Here is a 21,813-nt window from a genome sequence, read left to right as displayed (position 1 = left end):
TGTAATCCAGCGCTCTGGACGCAGCAAGGGTTGGTGGATCGCACCGATGTAGTGAAACTCCCTTCCGGCGGGCGCCAGGGACGTTGCTATACCCTGGCTCACGAGGAGACGGTCGTAAATAGGGACGCCACCTCTTCCATCTGTACGGGAGAGAGTATTTCCACCACCCCCTCGCACACGCGGGGTTTTCTCCAGGTGCGCCTGTTCCCCCCCCCCCACATGTAATTTGATGAAAAGATCTTCATATATAGAGGACTGCAGAGCTCGGGCAATTGTTGGCGCCTGCTCTTCATTCCTCACCGCTGCCCTTGCTGCTTGTTTGTTGTTTCATCGTCCCTCGGAGTCATTCTCTCTCGTCGAGAGTGAGGGCGAATACCGTGTGAAGAGTTACAAGTTGTAATCATTATTAAACTATTATTGTTGTTGTTGGTATCACAAGGCCTTCCCAAGCTGACGCCGTCCGTCATGGCCTCGCGAAAATCTGGCCACTGTTCGCGAGGCGATATCATCGCTCCATCTCCGGGGGCGTGACATTTCCCCCCAGGCTTGGTTGCGCCTTTGGCTGCCACTCCGTCGATAACGCGGCACTTGTCGAATGCATTTTGAGCAAAGCGTTGGTGATATTGACGCAAACTTCCAATGCGATGCCCTTTTCCAAAAATATATATTTTTTTTAAATCTCTGCGTCATCCGGTGATTCACACGTTAATAGTCTGGCGGTCAGCGTGCTCGGCGCAGGGCTCAGGTTGGATAGCCGGAGTCGATGGATCTAGTTGCGCCGCAGACAACCGATACGTTACGCAGCGTCACCTGCAACGCGGACGTTGCAGACCGTACGACATCGTCACTTTGAAGTCGCATGGCATCCTGAGTCGCTGTGTCGTGACCTTTCATCACGAACATGAAAAATGAGCGTCGCTGCACGGTGGTTGCTGAACTTTGGCCCAAAAGCCCAACGCGCTTAGCGGCCAGCAAGAAAGGGCACCACCGACAATGTTAACGTTCTTTCATCAATCGACTTCCGGTTGAAGGCCTGCAAACACCGTAACGGTCATGGAGTTTGTGTGTCCATACTTCACCACACCGGTTAGTGTAGGTTGTTGAAAGGGGTGGAGTGTAGGACTGGCTCTGTTACAATTTGCCACTGATGTTAGCCCTGGTCGGGGAATCAGTGCATGCTGGTGAAGAGGGGCAAGCCCTTCGGACTCGTTAAACTATCACTCACCAATGCATGTATGTATGGTGAACTTCTTTCACGCCGTACGTAGCCAACCGTGCTAATCGGAGGTGTGACCTGTGATTGGGTATTGAACTCGGGTCACGGGGCTGATAGCACTGTGTGCAAAACCACTGCACCACCATCACCACCACCACCATCACCACCACCATCACCACCACCACCACAGCACCGGTCAGTGTGTTCGATGAAGGCAATAGAGAGCAACCCATGATCGGTTCAGATATCAGCTTGTACTATTAATCACGGTAAAATTAATCACAACAATGACAATTTAAATTTCGATTTAAAGCTTTCGTGACTGCAATGATTCATCTTCTTTGGTTCTTTCGGTAAAGTCACGTAGAATGAGAATAAAATAATAAATAGATAAAATAAAATAACACAATAATATTCTCACGACGTTTCGGCCACAACACAAGCGGCCTTCATCAGGTGAAGGGGCGAGACTGTCTGGTAGGACAGCGCTGGAGTGAAAGAGCCACGTTCAGATCACGGCCTTTAAGCTGTGTGAGAGGAACAAAGCGCCTTGACAAAGGAATTAGCATAGAATTTAGCATTGAAATGGCTGAGTGATTAGCTTGTGACTGGTCACAGAAATGGCTATGTTAAAAGTTAAAGCATACACATCCGCAGAGGCACCCATTGTTAAAGGAATTATATATCACAATGCTATATGGCGAAAAAATGGGTGGATTCTTACCACCCATTTTTTCGCCATATAGCATTGTGATATATAACGACTTATTGTTGGTAGCTTAGCTGATTGGAGAATATAGAGTTTATTGATAACATGAAGGTAATTTATATTTTAGTTTTTATTGGTTCACTATATAGTACTGTGAATAGCTCAGATGTGTAGTCATTTCTGTGACCAGTCACTAGCTAATCACTCAGTTATTTCAATGCTAAATTCGCCTAGTTATTTCAATGCTAAATTCTCCTGTTTGATTTGTACTAAGTGCCTCGGTGAATGCGTATGCTCTGACTTTAACGTAGCTATTTCTGTAGCAGTTACAAGCTAATCACTCAGCTATTTCAATGCTAAATTCTATGCTAATTCCATTGTCAAGGGGTGCCTCTGCGGATGTGTATGCCTTAACTTAGCTATTTCAATGCTAAATTCTATGCTAATTCCTTTAACAATGGGTGCCTCTGCGGATGTGTATGCTTTAACTTTTAACATAGCTATTTCTGTGACCAGTCACAAGCTAATCATTCAGCCATTTCAATGCTAAATTATATGCTAATTCCTTTGTCATGGCGCTTTGTTCCTCTCACACAGCTTAAAGGCCGTGATCTGAACGTGGCTCTTTCACTCCAGCGCTGTCCTACCAGACAGTCTCGCCCCTTCACCTGATGAAGGCCGCTTGTGTTGTGGCCGAAACGTCGTGAGAATATTATTGTGTTATTTTATTTTATCAATTTATTATTTTATTCTCATTCTACGTGACTTTACCGAAAGAACCAAAGAAAATGACAATTTAACCAACAACAACAACAAAAAACACTCGATCCCATTTTGGCATCAAACAAAATGAGGCTAAGCGGGGGTCAACGATTCTCTGTTGCGTGTCCATCACGTAACGGCGGTCACAACCCACCGCAGAAGCTAATGCCGCAATAAGAAGTAGGCGGAATTTCCCCAAATTATTCATGAATGTGACTCGCCGGCGACGCTCAAATGCCAAGGGCGGGCTGGTCGACCAGCAAACGTTGCGACGGTGGAACGCGCAGCGAACCGCATCCCCACGGCCAGCGCGCTCTACCGGCCCTGAGCTCCTCGCCGATCCACCTTCAATCGCGACTCTGCTCGGAGTCGTGACGAGTCGTCGTCTTGCGGCGACATCGCCTTCGGCCGCTGCGCGAATAACCGCGCCGCCGATGCGAGGGGAGTTGCAGGGCGAGAGCGCTTGAAGGTTGTGCGGTGATTGTCTCGCTCGTGCACACGGCCGCAGCGCCGTCCTTCGACGTTAAGTCCCGCCGATCTCAATCCAGCAACGGGCGGAACCACGTACGTAAATATAACACGAACTAAGAGTAATTGTTTAGATGTGAGTGTGCCAGTCCACTGCTACGTTGGGAACTCCCCACCATACTTCATCAACGCTGGTCAGGGCGGGTTGATGAGAGAGAGGGAGAGGCTAGGACCGGCTCTGATGTCATTTGCCACCGATGTCAGCCGTGGTGGGGAATCACCCGGTTCACAGAGCAGTGCGGCAACCGCTCTACCACCACTCAATTGCAACCCCCCTCCCCAAATAACGCACCCGCCTATAATTCAATGATGCCGATTATTCGATTATTTATCCAGCAAAGCCTCAATGAGCCTTGAGACTCTTCTCATTCGGAGGGTGCTGCTACACCGGGATGTTCGGTCCATTTTATCACCAACATTTTGGCTTTGTGTGGGAGGAGATCAGAGCACCCTGAGACAAAGCCACTTCGTGCGCATGAAGAGAAAACACCGAGAGCACCACACAGACAGATCCCCTCCAGAGACTCCGGCCACTGAGTATACCAAACACATCTGTCGACCGCACGCACCCTCTCCTGCCAATCTCTTGGCCACTTGGCAGCCCTCGCAAGCCCCATGCCTACAACACCTGGCAGGGCCGGTGGTCGCCCATCCAAGCGCTAACCAGGCTCAGCTGCTTAGCTTCCGAGATCCCATGAGATCGGGCGCATTCGGGGTGTGCAGGGATTGTTCGTGCTGAGAAATGCATTGCAGGTTCCCGCACCTAAGTGTTATGCATTCTTATGTTGGTTATAGAAAAGAAATGCCAATTGGGAAATGGATCGATAGCCAAAGCAATGTTCCAGCCACCAAGTCAAACACTGCAGCGAAGCGATATTTTGTCGGATTAATTCCCCCATTGGTGAACGAATGCTGGGATGTGTGAAATGGAAATAATGCCGGCATGAATGAATTAAGTCAAAAATTTATGCATCTCAGCATTAATTCACCAACGGAACATTAATCTCGCACCTCCGATTAGCACGGTTGGCTACGTACGGTGCGAAAGAAGTTCAACATACATACATCAGACGTGACGTATCAAAGCGTTCCTCGTCCGCCCGAGTGATTGGTCGGTATCAAACATCTCCGCTGGTGCTAGGGAGCCGGTGATGGAAACCTGACTCAGCACCAGTCGGTTGTGTTTTGATAAGTCATGCAACTTCTCACCGAACGGATAAATAACCGCGCGGCAGCACGCCACGGGGAGTTGAAGCGGAGCGTTCGTTCAAAACCGCCGCTGCGTGGTGATTGGGGCAGTGCTGACCTCCAGGTCACACAACGACCGGCCGGACCTGTCGGGGTTCAAATCCAATTGGATTTTTGCCATGGTCGCACGGGAATTAGAGATGCCGTGACATCACTATCAGCAGCAGTAGGCCACGGCATTTTCCAGTGTCACACTCAACGTGGGACTGGTACAAGACAAATAATGTTTTCCAATATTCCTATGGGAATAGAGAGAAGACAAATGAGATATTATTGTATGCATGCAGCCCCCTTTTGTCAATAATCCACTGCTGGATGAGAGTCTTCCCACGCCCGTGTGGGTCGCCGGTGGTTAATTGACCGCACTTCACCACGCTGGTCACTGAGGGTTGATGAAAGGCTGAGAAAGCGTAGAGCAGTGGTTCTTAACCTGGGGGCACACGCATCCTCTCGGGGTGCGAGATGCCCTTCCTGGGAGGTGCGAGACATGGGCAGATTTTCATTTTTAGAAGGTAAATCATCGAAAGACAAATTAAGCACGGGCACGTAAGTAAGAACTATGCATTTATTGACATTATAGAATGTTTTGATTTGAAGCTTTCGTGACTGCAGGGATTCATGTTCTTGGTTCTTTCGGTAAAGTCACGTAAGAAAGGGAAACATTAAAATAATAAAATATAAAACAATACAATTCTCACGACGTTTCGACTGCAACACAAGCAATCATCATCAGGTGTGAAAACCACAGCAAGAAGATTTTCAAATTTGCATAGCAAGAAAATGTTCAAATTTGCAATTTTTCACAGCAAGAAAACTTTCAAATGTTCTTGCTGTGGTTTTCACACCTGATAATGATTGCTTGTGTTGCAGTCGAAACGTCGTGAGAATTGTATTGTTTTATATTTTTATTATTTTATTGTTTCCCTTCTTACGTGACTTTACCGAAAGAACCAAAAATATTAAATAATGTTTACGGATTGCGAACCAAAGGGCTGCAGGGCGTAGATGGGGTGGTAGAAACGTCGTCGTGGGTACGACAATTGACAGCGCTGCACCGTCTCCATCACATCCGCCACCGTGGAGCGTCGTGGGCGTTCGCCCCTGACGCCCGCTTGGCACGGCGGGTACGAGCATCCCAGACACCTTCCACAGAGCTCTCGAAACCGCCGTGCCAAGCCGCCGAGATCTCGCGAGACGTGGGCACACTCCCAAGAGATTTTGTCGATAACTCATACAGCCGCGGCAGTCGTCGTCGTCGTCGTCATAATAATAACTCATTACTAATCATAACCATTGACTGATTACCAATCGATTATATAATTACAATACCCCCCCCCCCCCCCCCGCCTCAAATCACTGCATCTGAATGAGTTCAATTATTACGTCGCCCTGCTGCTCTATTTAATACCGGGAGTAAGTGAGGGCTTTACCATTCTGGCGAATTGCCCGATGATGCTGGATGTAATTACCAGCGAAACGTCGTACTACTTAAAAACTGTAAATGTTGTGGATTCACTCTTCAACACACCGGTGGGCTAAAGTAGTGAACTAATTTGTCTTTTGTCAACGTGACACTTTTTTGCTGATTTGGCCGTGTCGGGTGGTGGAGGGTTACGACACATTTATAAATAACGCGATCTAACCCAAAAACGTTCATTATAAATAACAATGAAGTTGAAGGCGTTCAAGCCATAATGACCGAGAGGAGGCGCAACTATGCAGACGTGTAGAGGGAAACTCGCACTGATTGCTGGAGGTGCCAATTATCGAGTCTCCGTACGTGATGCCAATTAGACTTTTTTTTTGTAAAATGCGTGCAGTCAAACGGGTTTCTATCATTATGATTAGTATTGTCGTCAGGGCACTGCATGTAATTAAATTAATTGTTAATTATTCATGCAATTCCCTTCCCCCCCCCCCCTCCAGAGCTATGTGTTCTTTAGGCTGTTTAATTTAACAAGTGAACGCGGAGATTTGTGAAATACCTTTGCACGAGGAACATTATTTAACAATTAGTTTCAAAATGATTAGTAATAAATAAATAAATAAAAATTACGCTCTGCGCTGTGAACCCAGCGACCCGGATTCCATTCCCGTTTGACGGTGAGCATTCGTGGCGGGCGATGTCAAAAATGTGGTCCTGAGTTGCGCCCTTCTCACCAAACAAGCGTGATGAAGTATGGTCAATAAACAATGTTGAAATTATAATTAGGCCCCATCAACGCAATGCCAGGGGGGGGGGGGTGTGCCGATTTTGCCCTTGCGACAACTAAACTTAACACAACGCATTGCCGCTGGCAACATTTAACGTTTTTACTTTGAATATAAGTTCGTTTATTTCGTGATACCTTTTTAATCGAAGGATTTGTCTGCTACTCAATAGCTACTTTTCGGCCACTATGTGTATGTGGATTTAAAATTTTGTGATCAGAAAACATTTATAAAATGTAATTCTCCTCAGGCCCAATGATGTTTAGTGCAGTTTCTAAACATTGTTAACCACATCTCTCTGGCTTCTCTGTGTTATGAAGAAGGTACATTGTCTGAAACGTCGCCGATTAGGGTTTATTTTATTTTATGTCAGTTTTGTTGAAAAAGTTTGATTTTTTTCCCCTATGATTGAAATGTGTGGGCAAGCCTTCATTCAATAGATGATTGTGAAAAGGCTTAAAATTATAATTTACTACCATATTTGCACGGCTATATCAGCAGTCTTTAAATAACATCGTAATTGAATTCGGTTTCTCTTTATGCTAGTGGGTGTAGATATAACTACTAAAATGTTGCATTCTCTAATTCTGACCATTCATCTATTTTATTCGGCCATGTGATCTGATTCAAGTGTGCGTGAGCGTCGCATTTTCTTTGGGGCCCATGAATTTTTATCAATTTATTTTAACTAAAATGTTTCCGTAAAGGATGCAACGGAGCACGCTTTTTTGTGTGTTTTCCCACTTGCCTTTCAATTCATTGTATTCACTCATCCGCTCAAAAATTATATATGAAATAAATGAAACAAATCACGCGGCAAAAGAAGAGCTTTGGCGACACAATGCAGGTAAACCTACGCATACGGCGAACACACTAATCCCCGTATCTTCAAAGGAGCTTTGGGGTTGTGGGGGATTCACTGAAGCTGGCCCAGTATTGTGTGTACCACGTGCTTGCTGTCCTTTGGTGGGCACATGGTGAGGGAGACAGAGAAACATTAAAAAACACCCTGATCCCGTGCTTTTACAAGTCTCGTGCGATGGAAATCAATATTGCCATTTGGCGGTGCGGAGGACACTGCCATAGCAATGCCTCTGTGATCCAGCGCGTGTGGACGCGAGGAAGGGTTGGTGGATGATACGCGTCGAGACTTGTGATGCTCGCCGTGCCGTAAAGTCAACAGGAGAAGGCAGTGCAGCAAGTGGATTTGAATGTATCCTTGGTGGAGCTTTCAAGTTGATAAACCGGGTGAGAACTCAGGAGACCGGAGTGCGTCTTAATTGCAAAATTGACTTGGGCCACGCAGACAAAAAAAAGACAAAAATGAAGCAAACGCAACAATCGGTGCAAAAACAACCTCATAGAAATCGGATTTAAAAAAAAAAATTTACAGTTATATTTCACACTGCATAATTAATACAAATGCATCTTGAAACGTTGTATGATATGTAAGCAAATTATGGCAATTAAGCAACGGCGTTTCGGGTGAAATCGAAAACAGTGCACACACATGAATCGCCAACAAAGACAATAAATGTAATTAATAATTCATTGTGACACATTTTCTTCCACATATTTCTGTTCGGACTGTGTCCGTGCACTGCGGCTTATTTTCTCGCCCCACTCATTGAAAAAAAATCGGCCAAGTAAAAGCCAACGCAGGCAGGGTAAGACTGAGTTATTCCTGCTTGCATAAAGGGCATCATTATTATGACTACTTTATATAATCGCATTAATGGCGAGAGCCATGTTAGTGCCCCCCCCCCCACCACCACCACCGAGTGTGAATTACTATCCAAGTTTCTTGTCGTTTGAGTTACCATGGAGGGATGATGACTAGCTATGGTCACTGTGACATTTGAATATGTAATTCCTTGGGCCCATTTTTGAATATTTAATGGCTTTGGCCCAATTTGACAACGGCCATGCCGTAATTCAGCAGCGTGGCAGTGTCGTCGGTAGGTCGTATACAGATAGGGCCATCGTGTTCGGGAGACATCGATCTGCATGGACAAAAAGGTAGTACAGCAAGTAGGCTGCAGAGCTATATAAGTGAAGTATCCTCCAGCACTTGAAATGGAATTGGAAACACGACATCCCAAGCAGGGATGTGGCGCAAACACAGTATTGAGACTCGGCGAGGATTTTCAGGATAAATGAACTTGACACGCTTGTTATTATAATTATAATTGCATTATTAAAATGCTTAATGAGGGACTGGTCAAACCGTTTCAGGCAAGTACATCCTCAAAACTCAGAGGCTTTACTGGTTTCATTATGCGGTTGTGCTGTATAAGCTTTCGAGACCAATATCATCCATAATACAGGTTTTTTTGGGGGGTTATATCGCGTAAATATATAAATGCTCTCCAACACACCCGTTTGCTGTACGAGCAACGACCTGGCATGTTCTGTTTACGTGACAAACCTTACTCATTGGCTGTGTCTGGTGGTGACGGGTTTGACGACACATTTATATATTTACGCGATGAAATCGGAGAAACCCTCATAGATGTATTTTGTCCTTCCCCCCCCCTCGGGCTTTTGTAGACATGGCCTTGGTCGCAGCGTTGTCATCTCTCGTCACAACGATCCCCGCGGGTCACATAAGAGAGGATGCGCGCCCCGCGCCAAGTAACCCGTTTAACCTTTGTATTTGACATGAGCGCGGCACTCAAGGGCCCATTTAGAGGGTACATCACATTAACGTGGGCTTCGTTTGATGCCACATAAATCGCGACCGGAGTGCAGCGAGGTGGGTTTTTTTAGCCGACGAACAAAGGCAAATATTATTACTACTATTTTTCAAAGCACTCAAGGCTTACGAAGAACGCGAAATATTAATTTAAAAAAATACAATAATGGCGAATATATATATGCATTCAGAACATGGCTCAAATTTTGATTTTATTTTTTTGCGCATGAAAATGCCTATTGCTTCTTGCAAACGCACTCTGAACAAAAAAATAAACCTTTGGCATCATCTGTCTCGTATATCTGTGCAGCTATGCGCTTGACTGTACCCTCATTTATGTCAGAGCATACACACACGTGCTAGGATCTAATCTTCATTAATGACCGAGATAGGCATAACGGCAACACAATCAGAAATTATTTTATATACATGAATTAACTGCCAGGACGCTACGTATGGGTCAAACCAATTTGCAACTGCAAAGTGATTTAGCGAATTGTTCCTAGGAGTGGAAGCGGCTATTCAGGAGCCCATTAGCGTGCCCTATTTTCGTGGCTGTAAAAAGCCGAAATTGCTTATCAACCACTTTGTGGAAATAATTTTGTCTCCCAATTCCTTCGACATCTTCAGCTCGCAAGATTTGTCCTCCGCTGAAATGCATTCGATGAACACAGAGAGAACTGCACGTCTGTATTTCTACCGGAACAGCTTTGGTGTATGTATTAATTATATTGTACGTATACGTTTTTAACATTTTATTACCATCAGCCGGAACATTTTCAACCGTGCAGAGCTCTGCGCTTCGGAGCCGCGGTGGGATTTCTGGAGATCTCCTCGTAAATCCACCCGCTTTAGCCTGGGCCTGTGAGGGATACCCGTCACTTGCAAGGTGTATGCCGTGATATGGGTGGTGTGGTGACCGGGATGCTGTCCCTCTGCCGCGGCGTGATGATCAAGAGCACGCTGGCTTCGCAATCCAGACGTCGTCGGTTCGATCCCACCTCCCGACGCAGCAGTTGAAACAATAGGGGCCATACTCTTTGGTTCTTTCGGTAAAGTCACGTAGGTATAAAATAAAATAAATCACGACGTTTCGGGCGCAACACAAGCGTCCATCATCAGGTGGGAAAAGCATGGTTTGCTGCTGAGGCAGACTGTTTTAAAAGAACCAAAGAGTATGGATTCCTGCAGTCACGAAAGCTTCAAATATGGGCCAGTTTCTTAGCTGCCCACTCCCCCCACCCGCCTCTTTCCCACCAAGCGGTTTAAATACAAAAATATAGATACGTAAATAGATCAATAATATTATCGTTTAATAGTTTAGTCGACTGTGGAGGGTTTAATAGTGGGTACTACCCAGCATGGAAGGGGAGGCCCAAATACCCTTCAGAGGGGACCTCCAATAGAGCTCGCTCCATTGGAGGGTCTTCAACCAGCAGTTGTGTGGCCGCGCACTTGCAGTGCCGCACCTTTACCTTTCTGTGGGTGGCGTGTTGTTGATTTTTTTTGGGGGGGGGGGGGTAATGGCCCAAAAGAACAAGATGACATTCGGCCAAATCGACCCTGAATTTGTGAATACGAATGGGAGATATGCCAACTCAAGACACCGGAACCACCATGTTATCTAATTGCAAATTCACGTAAAAATTTAGCATTAAATCAAAGAGCCAATAAGATGCATAATTTGCATTCAAACGATCCATGTATATTAAGTATTAAACACAGACATCTTTTATAAGCATGTGTTCATTCATTTTGAAATGAAAGGATATTTCCATATCCGCCATTCACGACGACGCGCCATCTGTCGGCTATACCCACACGTTAATAATTATTTATCCAATTAAATATTAACGAATGCGAGCATTGGAAGAGGCAGCCCTGGCCCCGTTAAAGGTCCCCTGCTTTCCTTGGACGAACCTTGACAAAGCCCCCCCCCCCTAATTACGCACCAAACGCACAGGTGGCATGCGACGGGAGGCCTTCAACACCGACCACATCCGTGGTCTGAATAGGCCCAATCAGGCTCGTGCCACTTAGTCACCCCGACAATCAGCAGCGGTGCGACCCGTGAATCTCTTCCAATCAACACTCCACCCCTGCTTTACTGTCTGCGTCGCCCGCACCCCCCCCCCCCCCCCACCGCCATAGAAACAAAATGTAGCGGCCCGAATTTCTGACATCACATGCGCGTGTGACGTGCTCGGCTCCCTCTTGAAGGGGGCATTCCATTGCCTATTGGGGCGGGAGAAGGGTCTGACTAGGGGGGGGGGGTGATGAGGGGTTGTTGTGTGCCCCCCAGTAGTTACAAACCTATGGGGAAAGCCCCCTACCCCCCCCCCCCCCCGCCTCGTTCTCCTCCTTGGGTGTTGGCAGGATTCTCGTGGCGCTCCGCAAAAGCTGAGATTACGGGGTCCAGACCCAGCGGCAGTGTTCCGTGGGCCGGGCGCCACGGTGGCTAGGAGATGTTAACTACCTCGCCTGATATACAGGAGGCCGTGGTCCTCCGGGTTTTCCCTCCATATTTAGAAACATGCATTTAGAGAATTTGGCTGCTATACATTTCCACGTGAAAAGCCACTTCATTAGGCTATCATTTGTGGCAAGGTCGCTTCTGAAAAAGAGCTATATAGCTCAGTAGCCATTACCTTTTTAGTTTATATAAAATAAAGGTTCAGAGGGTACAACATTGTTTCCGCCGTCATAACGTCACACAATTGAAAGAAAACGCAATTGATTGCATACGCCCGAAGTTTGCATTGCATGCTATTAAACGCAGTACATCTCAGCTAAAAGATGCACCAACACGTGGTCATTATTTCTAATGTTACCCTCGTGAAACATCTCACCAATGGTCTGTGATCCACAACTGCCATCTAAACATTTTGGGGAGGGGAGTAAATCCCGCCCCCCCCCCCCAATTACCCACCCCTGACACCCCCCTTCCCCAGGCATCTCTGGCCAGAGTGCGTCAGCACTTCAAGCCCCCCTCCCGCGCCTCTCCCCCTCCCCACTCCACCACCCCCCCCCCTGCCCCCCCCGTGATGATCCAACCTCCAATCAGAGGCATAATCATAAATACATCCTGCCACGTTAATGACTCATTCATCCTCTCTCTCGTGTAGAGGGGGCCTGCCGAGATGTTGAGAGGGAGCGGTGAGAGGTCCTCAAGTCCAGAAAAAAAAGCCCGCTGTCAGCCACTGGTGCTGTCCGCGGCGTTCCGTGGCGTATTCAGTGCAATCTCAGCAGGGTCAGCCCCGTCCTTGCAGCTTTGCTCAAGCCTCGCGGTGACTTTGCAAGCGCGCACGTCGGAGTTTTTGGAACGAGAGGCACGCATTTCCCCTAACTCCTCGTTTTGTTGTTGTTGTTGTTGCAAAATTTGCGGTGGCATCGTTGAAATGTATGGTTGTTTCTCCAACTCCCTTTGTCTCACCCCCTTAGAGATGAATGTACATTTCCACATTGTGGTGCGAAACATATAACTGCATCTAACAGCTACATCGGACAATTTATATTCGAGTGCCAAATATCGATGCGCAAATTTGCAAAGGGATGGAGCAGTGGATATTATCATCCTTCGGTAAGCCAGTAACCTCGGTTCGATTCCCAGCCATGGCTAATATCAGTGACAGGTAATATTTGAATTGTTCTTGGACTCATAGTCCTTTCACCAACCTGAACTGACCAGCGTGGTGAAGTATAGTAAACATAATAATCTACGACTAACACAAGCGGCTTCATGTAACATGGAATGGACAATGTTGTGCAACTTCTTGCAACCGCATTGCACAGATGCTTTGTGACGACATTATCATAGCTGGATGTATTTTGTAACTGTTGATGCTTGAGAGCAGGCCGAATACATTTCATCGTAAGTGACGTAACTTGGAGGGACAGATAGGTCGTGGGAGGTGATGTGAATGGTGTTTGACAGTCACTGGTCTGAAATGTTTTTTTTTATTGCTCCTCAATGTCAATATAAATCGATAATTTATGAACTACGCGAGACACTGGATAAGTGAGTCAACCAGCGGCCGCGCGCAGCAACAGATGGAAGATGTTGTACTGCATCCGCTATGGGCCACATGACCCAATGTGTATTCTACAGCACTTACTGCGTGTCTCATATGTATTGCTGTGGGGGGGGGGGGGGGGGGTAGAATACACATCATGCGAACCTGTCATGCCAATGATAATTGCATTGTTACAGTCATATTGAGCTTAAACTCAATCCTTGACCTAAATCACCGTAGTGTCCTGTTAATGTATTCGCTGAACGCCATCGAGACCTGCAGGGAAGGTGCCTGGCGTGACCTTATCACTCTCTCGCTTGCTTAATGACTCTGATTGTCATTTACAGATCCAGGCGTGCCAGCGTCGCCGGATGAAGGCCCTGTCAGGTACGCTGGCCAGTGTGGGTTGGCAGCATAGTACCGTACAACAATTCATTTGGTGCAACTGCCCTCCGTTAACGATTTATATCTATTATTTAGCCAGCAAAGCCTCACTAAGTCTCCAGACTTTTTTTTAGAAGGCTCCTGCCAGATTTTGGAGTAGCGGGTGATCTCTCAATTAATTTGCAGGTCACTTTTCAGAACTGGGAATTTTTTGGTCAATACCAGTTGCATTGCATGTTTCATTGTTTTTTTTAGCTATGGGGGGGGGGGGGACCCCCAGAAAAAAGCCGGAGGAACCCGATGCAAAACAGAGGGAGAGAATATACAAACTCCACACAGAAAGGTGTCTAAGGCAGGAATCGAACTCATGGTCATCTTGGCTGCGAGGCACGAGTGGTGTCAATCCTCCACCACCGTGCCGCCCAACATAGCCCTGCGGCAGACTGTAGACACATTTTGTATGCATGGCGGTCTCCCTACTGAGCACTAGGCAGGCTCAAGCCTGACGAGCCGATGAATCAGTCCTGAACACAGGTTCCCTTCATTCAGCATGGGCCAACTTTCCCATGGGCAGACACGGCGTTGGGATAGGCCTTGACACGTGAAGTAAATGATTCTTATTATTCACTTGAGCTGTGGGGAGCAGCAACTGAGCAGTCAAATTCAACACAAACCAACAATGCCTCCTTGGGACATCGGTTCAGATGTTAAGGTAGATGGGTTCGATGCCTGTCTCTTTGAGGCTCTGCTTAGAGACGTGCGGGTTTGAGGCTCGGATGAACCCACAGGTTGCAGTGAGTCTGTTCCATACCTGTCAACCCCTTATCAGTGCCCTATCTTATTACAGACCAATTCAGATCGTATTGGTCGCCCCGTGCTCTTATAAATGTAAACGTTCATACTACAAAGTCCCATCGCGAGGGGAAAACACAAACAAATAGACAACAAACACATTTCTTTGCCCGTATTGAAACGGCTGTACTCCGTATTGACCTGGAAACTCAATTTCCCTTTACAAGAATACGGGGTAAACCGTACGAGTTGACAGGTATGCTGTCCTGTGGTGCTTTGGACGAAAGTGAGAGGGCTTTCCTCGACCATCAGTGTTCCACTGTTACCATCTGCTGGTGTAATTGGGCACAGCAATGTTAACGCGACGCGGATGGAGTCGTTTCAAGAACACTCGGGCGGAGGCTCCGAATTGATGAAGGTAAAACAAACTCACCACATTCACAATTAACAATGCCTTGTAACAGGAGAAAAATATCGATAACAGACTGCCATTCGGGCAAATCATAGCAGAAAATTGTTCCTGGATATTTACATCAACGCGATGAAGGGTTTGTTGTGTTGTGTTGTTGTGTTGTTGTCACAAGCTGCGTGCATAGCCACCGGCAAAAACCTCCGTATGTTTATTCCGTTTGTTGTTGTTGTTGTTTATCGCCAAAATCAAATGTTCAGAATTATTTGTAAAAAAAATATATTCTCGAGACTTATTGAGATATTCCTTGACAAATGATGACGTTATAATGATCAACATCATCATCATCATCGATATACTGCATTGCTTAGAGTAAGCAATTCTGGCTTCATTGCGTGTGACAAACACGTTCAGCTGGAAAACACGCGAGACAATGAATCGGAAAATTGGGTGTTGCCTTGAAATTGCCCGTCTCTTCTAACCATTATCTGAAACGCGTTTGGTATAAAAATAAAAAAAAATCACTCCTACAGCAAAACACACGACCCACAAGCGAAGTCTGTTAGCCACACAGATAACAAGACAATTGGGTTGATTGTTCCTCGCTACAACATCGTGGACCTGATGGCGTGTGTTGACTACCACGTACATTTCAACGTGGAACCATCTCCCAGACGAGACGCAATAACACGTGCCACTATTACGATATTTAGTTGAAAACACACACGCACGACGCGCAACATGCGCGTCTGTTGCTGCTCAGCTACGTTCGCGGTGGCGAGATGTCTCCCTTACGGAGTGGGCTCGTGGGTTCGATCCCTGATCCCTGAACCCTGACGATGCCTGTAATTGTATATTTGGAGTTCACGCGTTTCTCTCTCTCTCTCTCTCACTCTCCCCGGTGGCCGCGTGGAATTGTGCTCCTGTTCCTCCAGGGTTTGCCCTCCACATTTAGATATAAAGCCACTTCAATCATCTATCGTGTGTGTGCGCAGGTTGCCTCTGAACCTTAGCTATCGGCTCAGTTGGCTTAATCTGGTAAATCAAATAGTTGACTTTAGTAAAAAAGTAACCAGTGGTAAGCAAAATTTAATTATTCTGCGTGTCATGCACACGGTATAAATGCACACTGTGTAAGTAATGGATGCTGCATGTACGTGCACCGGGATGCACTTGCTGGGTGTCAATCGACACCCTTACAAATAGAGGCGTTCCACCTCCATGGATTTTCCAGGTGAAATATTTTAATAAGAAACGATTCGTGTAATGTAGATCTCGTGTGTTGTTTTTTTTTCTTCTTCTGATTTATATGTTCTTAATTTCTGTACTTAAAGTTCTTCGTTTTTGCCTTTGTCAGGTTGATGACCCAGGTCACGCTTGCAAATGAGACACATTCCTCGTCTCTCGAGTCCTCACCACCTGGCGAGATGTTAACTACCTCGCCTGTATGGAGGAGGTTGTGGGTTCGATCCAGACCCTGACGCCTGCTGTTTATTTGGAGTTTGCGTGTTCTCTCTCCTCGTGGTCGCGTGGATTTTTCTCCGGGTCCTCCGGTTTTTCCCTCCACATTTAGACTCAACATCACGTGTTTAGAGTGTTTTGCTGCCACTTTACTGGGCTATCATTTGTGGCCAAGCCGCTTCTGAAAAAGAGCAATATAGCTCAGTGGGCATTACCTGGTAAAACAAAAAAAATAGTTTAGTTTACAAACAAAAAAACTTCCGAAATTAACTCTTCCAAGACGTCTGGTCAGTGCGGAAGAGTAGGCGAAAATAGCCTCAGGGGGGCGATCCATCGAGGTCTCACACAAGCAGAGGCACTTCTGGCAACAGTGGCATGAACAGGTAATTGCAGGGCCGCACCTATGGTCCATGGGCTGGATATGGCCCGCGAGCTTCTTTCGTGCGGCCAACGGCCGCTTTGAAAACGGAGTGAAAACGGCGTTGACCTGCCTGTCACCGCGAGCATCTTTGCCGGCACCACGTCACTTCTGTCACTACGAGGGTCCCTCTGCCAGAGTGACGGAAGTGACTCAGGTGCGTGTGTGTGCTCATTAGTTGGTTTCCTGCCAAAAGGGCTTTGTGAAAGACCTATTCGGCCCTCAGTTAAGAAAATAACGAGTACCACCCCCAGTAACTAAAATGAATAACTGTACCACTTTGCAGGGAAGCCAACGATGGTTGTCCTTTTAACACGCAGTAGGCTTTCGCGACCCATATTAGTCACTATAAAGGTTTTTTTTCAAAACTAGATCGGAACTATGTACTCGAATTGTAAATGTTGGGGGGTTACTCTCCAACACACCAGTGTGCTGAAGTAGTAATTGGCACGTTTTGTAATTGGCACGTTTTGTTTACGTGGTAAACCTTACTAATTGGCTGTGTCGGGTGGTGGTGAGTTAACGACACATTGATATTTACGCGACCTACCCCAAAACCCCTTTATTGTGAAAGGTCGTCCTCTATGATCTCCCCCCGCCATAGGAATGTGGAATTCCCATCACTGGCTCAGGGCTGTAAATTGGAGGTGAGCACTATCGCAATGTTCACTTGAGTTGGAAATCACTTTGGCTTGGGTCAGAAAAAAGGATTCCAAGACATGGATATCCTAGACTGGACTAGAATGGAACAGAAGCTCAGCTGATCAGCGGATCTAAGTGAAGAACTCGAGCCAGCAGGTGTCAGTAGAGACTCAGGTACAATCCTTGTCTCCCAATGAAAGCGTGCATCTCTTCTTGTCGAATACAAGCCGATCCATTGGCTTGAAGCTGTGAACGATTAACGTCGACTATTTAACTCACGGTGCATGGCATGAATCAGCGTGCACGTGAGCGTGCGTAAGAATCGAGGCTTTCTATTCGTTGATAGTAATAGCTCTTCAATCGAATCGTTAACCAACAACGCTTACGGTGGATGGGCGAAAATGACCCACGGGCCCTCCGCTAGAAAGAGCTCGTGTGGTAGGAGGTCCTTCCGCCAGCGGTGGCGTGAACAAACATTTGCAGGGTTGCGCCTTTACCTCTGCATGGCACGTGGACACAGTATACTGGTCCCAGCTAACTCGACTGGGGAACTCGTTCCGAGTCTGTTCCGTGTGGATGCAGCAGTGGTTTCCCGGCTCGAATCTATTTGAGTACCGCAGCCAGCATCATCATCGTCATCATAATACCAATTTGGTTTCCTTCCACAGAGCAAACATTCACGTATCTTAATAATGACAATACTCTCGTGTAATGTGTCTAGGAAAGTCGCACGGGAGTCGCAAGGCTATTGTAGGAGGGCCCTGCTACACGGGGATGTTTGTTCCAATTGCAGTTAAATTCGTGATTTTGCTTCGTGCGGGGGGGGGGGGGGGGAAATCGACCCGGAGAAACCCCCACCACGCAAACGTAACGGAATGGATACAAACCTCAAATCCCGCACACGCGTTTCGACGATGCCCCCTGGCCGTCCCGCCGTCTGCCCGCCGCACAGGCCAACGGGCTTTGACGTGCCGCACACATCTCTGCGTGATCCACCAACCCTTGCCTCCAAAGTTCTGCAACACAGGCGTGCAATGCGTGCCTCCACGCCCGACAACACGTAACGTCGTTTGTCAATGCACTGCTGGACGAGGTGGTGGGCGGGCGGTGTTGTTTGACCATACTTCACCACGTTGGTCCAGCACGGCTCGGCGAAGGCGGGGGGGAGCACTGCATGCGGGAGCGTGGTGCAGCACAAGCAATGGATGATGTCGCTGAGCCACTGCATGTTGACGCTTGCCCAAAGTCGAAAAAGGGCCCATCGACTCGGTGGCCTCCGGTAGAGGCAGTTGAAAGGAAAAACAAAGAAAACGGTTAAAGGTGCAGCCCTGCAATTTCTTGCTCGCGTAACTGCTAAATGGAGCTCCACGAACCACCACCCCCACCGGCCCGACCTTTTCCAGAAGCATTTATAAATGTCAGGAGCAGAATATTGATCTGTACTGGAGGAATCCGAAGAGCTATGCAGCTCTTTTTCACACACGTCCAGTAGGGGCGGGTGGTCAGAAAGTTACAACCACACAATGCTGTACGGTGGTGAAAGTTACAACAACACAATGGTGTAGGGTGGTGAAAGTTACAACAACACAATGGTGTAGGGTGGTGAAAGTTACAACAACACAATGGTGTAGGGTGGTGAAAGTTACAATAACACAATGGTGTATGATGGTGAAAGTTACAACAACACAATGGTGTAGGGTGGTGAAAGTTACAACAACATAATGGTGTAGGGTGGTGAAAGTTACAACAACACAATGGTGTAGGGTGGTGAAAGTTACAACAACACAATGGTGTGGGATGGTGAAAGTTACAACAACACATTGGTGTAGGGTGGTGAAAGTTACAATAACACAATGGTGTAGGGTGGTGAAAGTTACAATAACACAATGCTGTAGCATAGTGAAAGTTACAACAACACAATGGTGTAGGGTGGTGAAAGTTACAACCACACAATCCTGTAGGATGGTGAAAGTTACAAGAACACAATGTTGTAGGGTGGTGAAAGGACGTCTTGGGAGAGGCGTTAGCAACAACGGCACTGTAAATGAACGATAAGTAAAGACTGCTTAGCACGTATATGTTCAACAACCCCCCAATTACCGTATTTACCTCCCCCCCATTACCGTATATACCTCCCCCATTACCGTATATACCTCCCCCATTACCGTATATACCTCCCCCCCATTACCGTATTTACCTCCCCCCCATTACCGTATATACCTCCCCCCCCATTACCGTATATACCTCCCCCCCATTACCGTATTTACCTCCCCCCCCATTACCGTATATACCTCCCGCCCATTACCGTATTTACCTCCCCCCCATTACCGTATTTACCTCCCCCCCATTACCGTATATACCTCCCGCCCATTACCGTATTTACCTCCCCCCCATTACCGTATTTACCTCCCCCCCATTACCGTATATACCTCCCCCCATTACCGTATATACCTCCCCCCCATTACCGTATATACCTCCCCGCACTCCGTCCCCCCGGGGCTGCTGATGATGCGTGTGCGGGCACGACGATTGGTCCGGCCCCAACAAAGATGAATGAAGCTCGTTTCTGTCTGGCTGCGTCTGGCTCACTCCTCCTCCGGCTCACTCTCAGCTGTGTCTCTTTGTTTGCTCTCTCTCTTCCAGTGTCTACGGGTTTAGCAGTAGCAGCGGCAGCGACTACGAAGTTATCATTTTAACACGACTATCGAGCAGCAACGGGAGTAGGAAGCCAAGCACAAACTTATCGTTTTCGCAGTATCAGCAGTAACAGCAACACGTGCGCAAACAACAGAGATCCCCCGAATAGCCGAACACAGCCACATGGGGCAAGTACCGTGCTGCTTTACTTAGGTAGACGCTCGCAAACAGCACGCACGCTGGCTCTCACACACACTGACCCTTATACACACACACACACTGACCCTTACACACACACACTGACTCTCTCACACACACACACTGACCCTTACACACACACTGACCCTTACACACACACACTGACCCTTACACACACACACTGACTCTCTCACACACACACTGACCCTTACACACACACACACACTGACCCTCTCACACACACACTGACCCTTACACACACACTGACACTCTCACACACACTGACCCTCTCACACACACACTGACCCTTACACACACACACTGACTCTCTCACACACACACACTGACCCTTACACACACTGACTCTCACACACACACTGACACTCACACACACTGACTCTCACACACTTACACTCACACACACACTGACGCTCACACACACACTGACCCTCGCACACACACACGGACTCACACACACACACACTGACCCTCAAACACACACTGACTCTCACACACACACTGACCCTCACACACACACACCGACTCACACACACTCTCTCACACACACACTGACCCTCACGCACACACACCGACTCACACACACACACTGACTCACACACACACGCTGACCCTCACACACACACGCTGACCCTCACACACACACGCTGACTCTCACACACACACACTGACCCTCACACACACACACTGACCCTCACACACACACTGACACTCACACACGCTGACTCTCACACACGCTGACTCTCACACACACACACTGACACTCACACACACACACTGACTCTCACACGCACACACTGACCCTCACACACACGCTGACCCTCACACACACACACTGACTCACACACACACACTGACTCACACACACTGACTCACACACACTGACCCTCACACACACACTGACCCTCACACACACACTGACTCACACACACTGACACACACACACCGACTCACACACACACACGCCGACTCACACACACACGCACTGACCCTCACACACATACACCGACTCACATACACACACACACTGACTCACACATACACACAATGACCCTCACACACACACACTGACTCACACACACCGACTCACACACACACACACACTGACTCTCACACACACACACTGACTCACACACACACACCGACTCACACACACACACACACTGGCTCTCACACACACTGACACACACACACGCACGCTGACTCTCTTACAGGGGCTTCTTATCTGCGTCTTGGAGCGCGTGTGGCTCGTGCCGTCGTTTGAAATGAGAAGACCAACCCCACGTCGTCTCGCGATGTCCACCACTTCTGCTCCGTGGTGAAGATGCAAGTTTCACTCGAGGTGAGGTTGGTGGTGATGTAAGAGCGTTGTTGGGGTTGTTGGTGGTGGGGAGCGGTAGTGTAGCGGTTAACGCGCTGCGCTACGAACCCGGATTCACGAGGTTCCACTCCCGCTCACCGCTTCTCTGAAC

The 21,813-nt window shown here is 47.5% G+C and overlaps 1 long non-coding RNA gene across 1 annotated transcript; it reads right to left on the bottom strand.

Annotated features, from left to right (window-relative positions):
* Positions 1–14,967: 14,967 nt before the first annotated feature.
* LOC142929720 (uncharacterized) lies at positions 14,968–21,656 on the bottom strand. Its single transcript, XR_012945877.1, has 3 exons — positions 21,554–21,656; positions 18,376–18,762; positions 14,968–16,643 (listed from the first exon to the last, which is right to left on the bottom strand). It is a non-coding gene; the product is annotated as an uncharacterized LOC142929720 (long non-coding RNA).
* Between the last annotated feature and the right edge of the window lie 157 nt (positions 21,657–21,813).

This window comes from Petromyzon marinus, chromosome 33, assembly GCF_048934315.1.
Source record: "Petromyzon marinus isolate PM22_M1 ecotype Great Lakes invasive population chromosome 33, UKy_Petmar_22M1.pri1.0, whole genome shotgun sequence".
NCBI lineage: Eukaryota > Metazoa > Chordata > Hyperoartia > Petromyzontiformes > Petromyzontidae > Petromyzon > Petromyzon marinus.
This window is presented reverse-complemented; position numbering and strand designations above follow the sequence as displayed.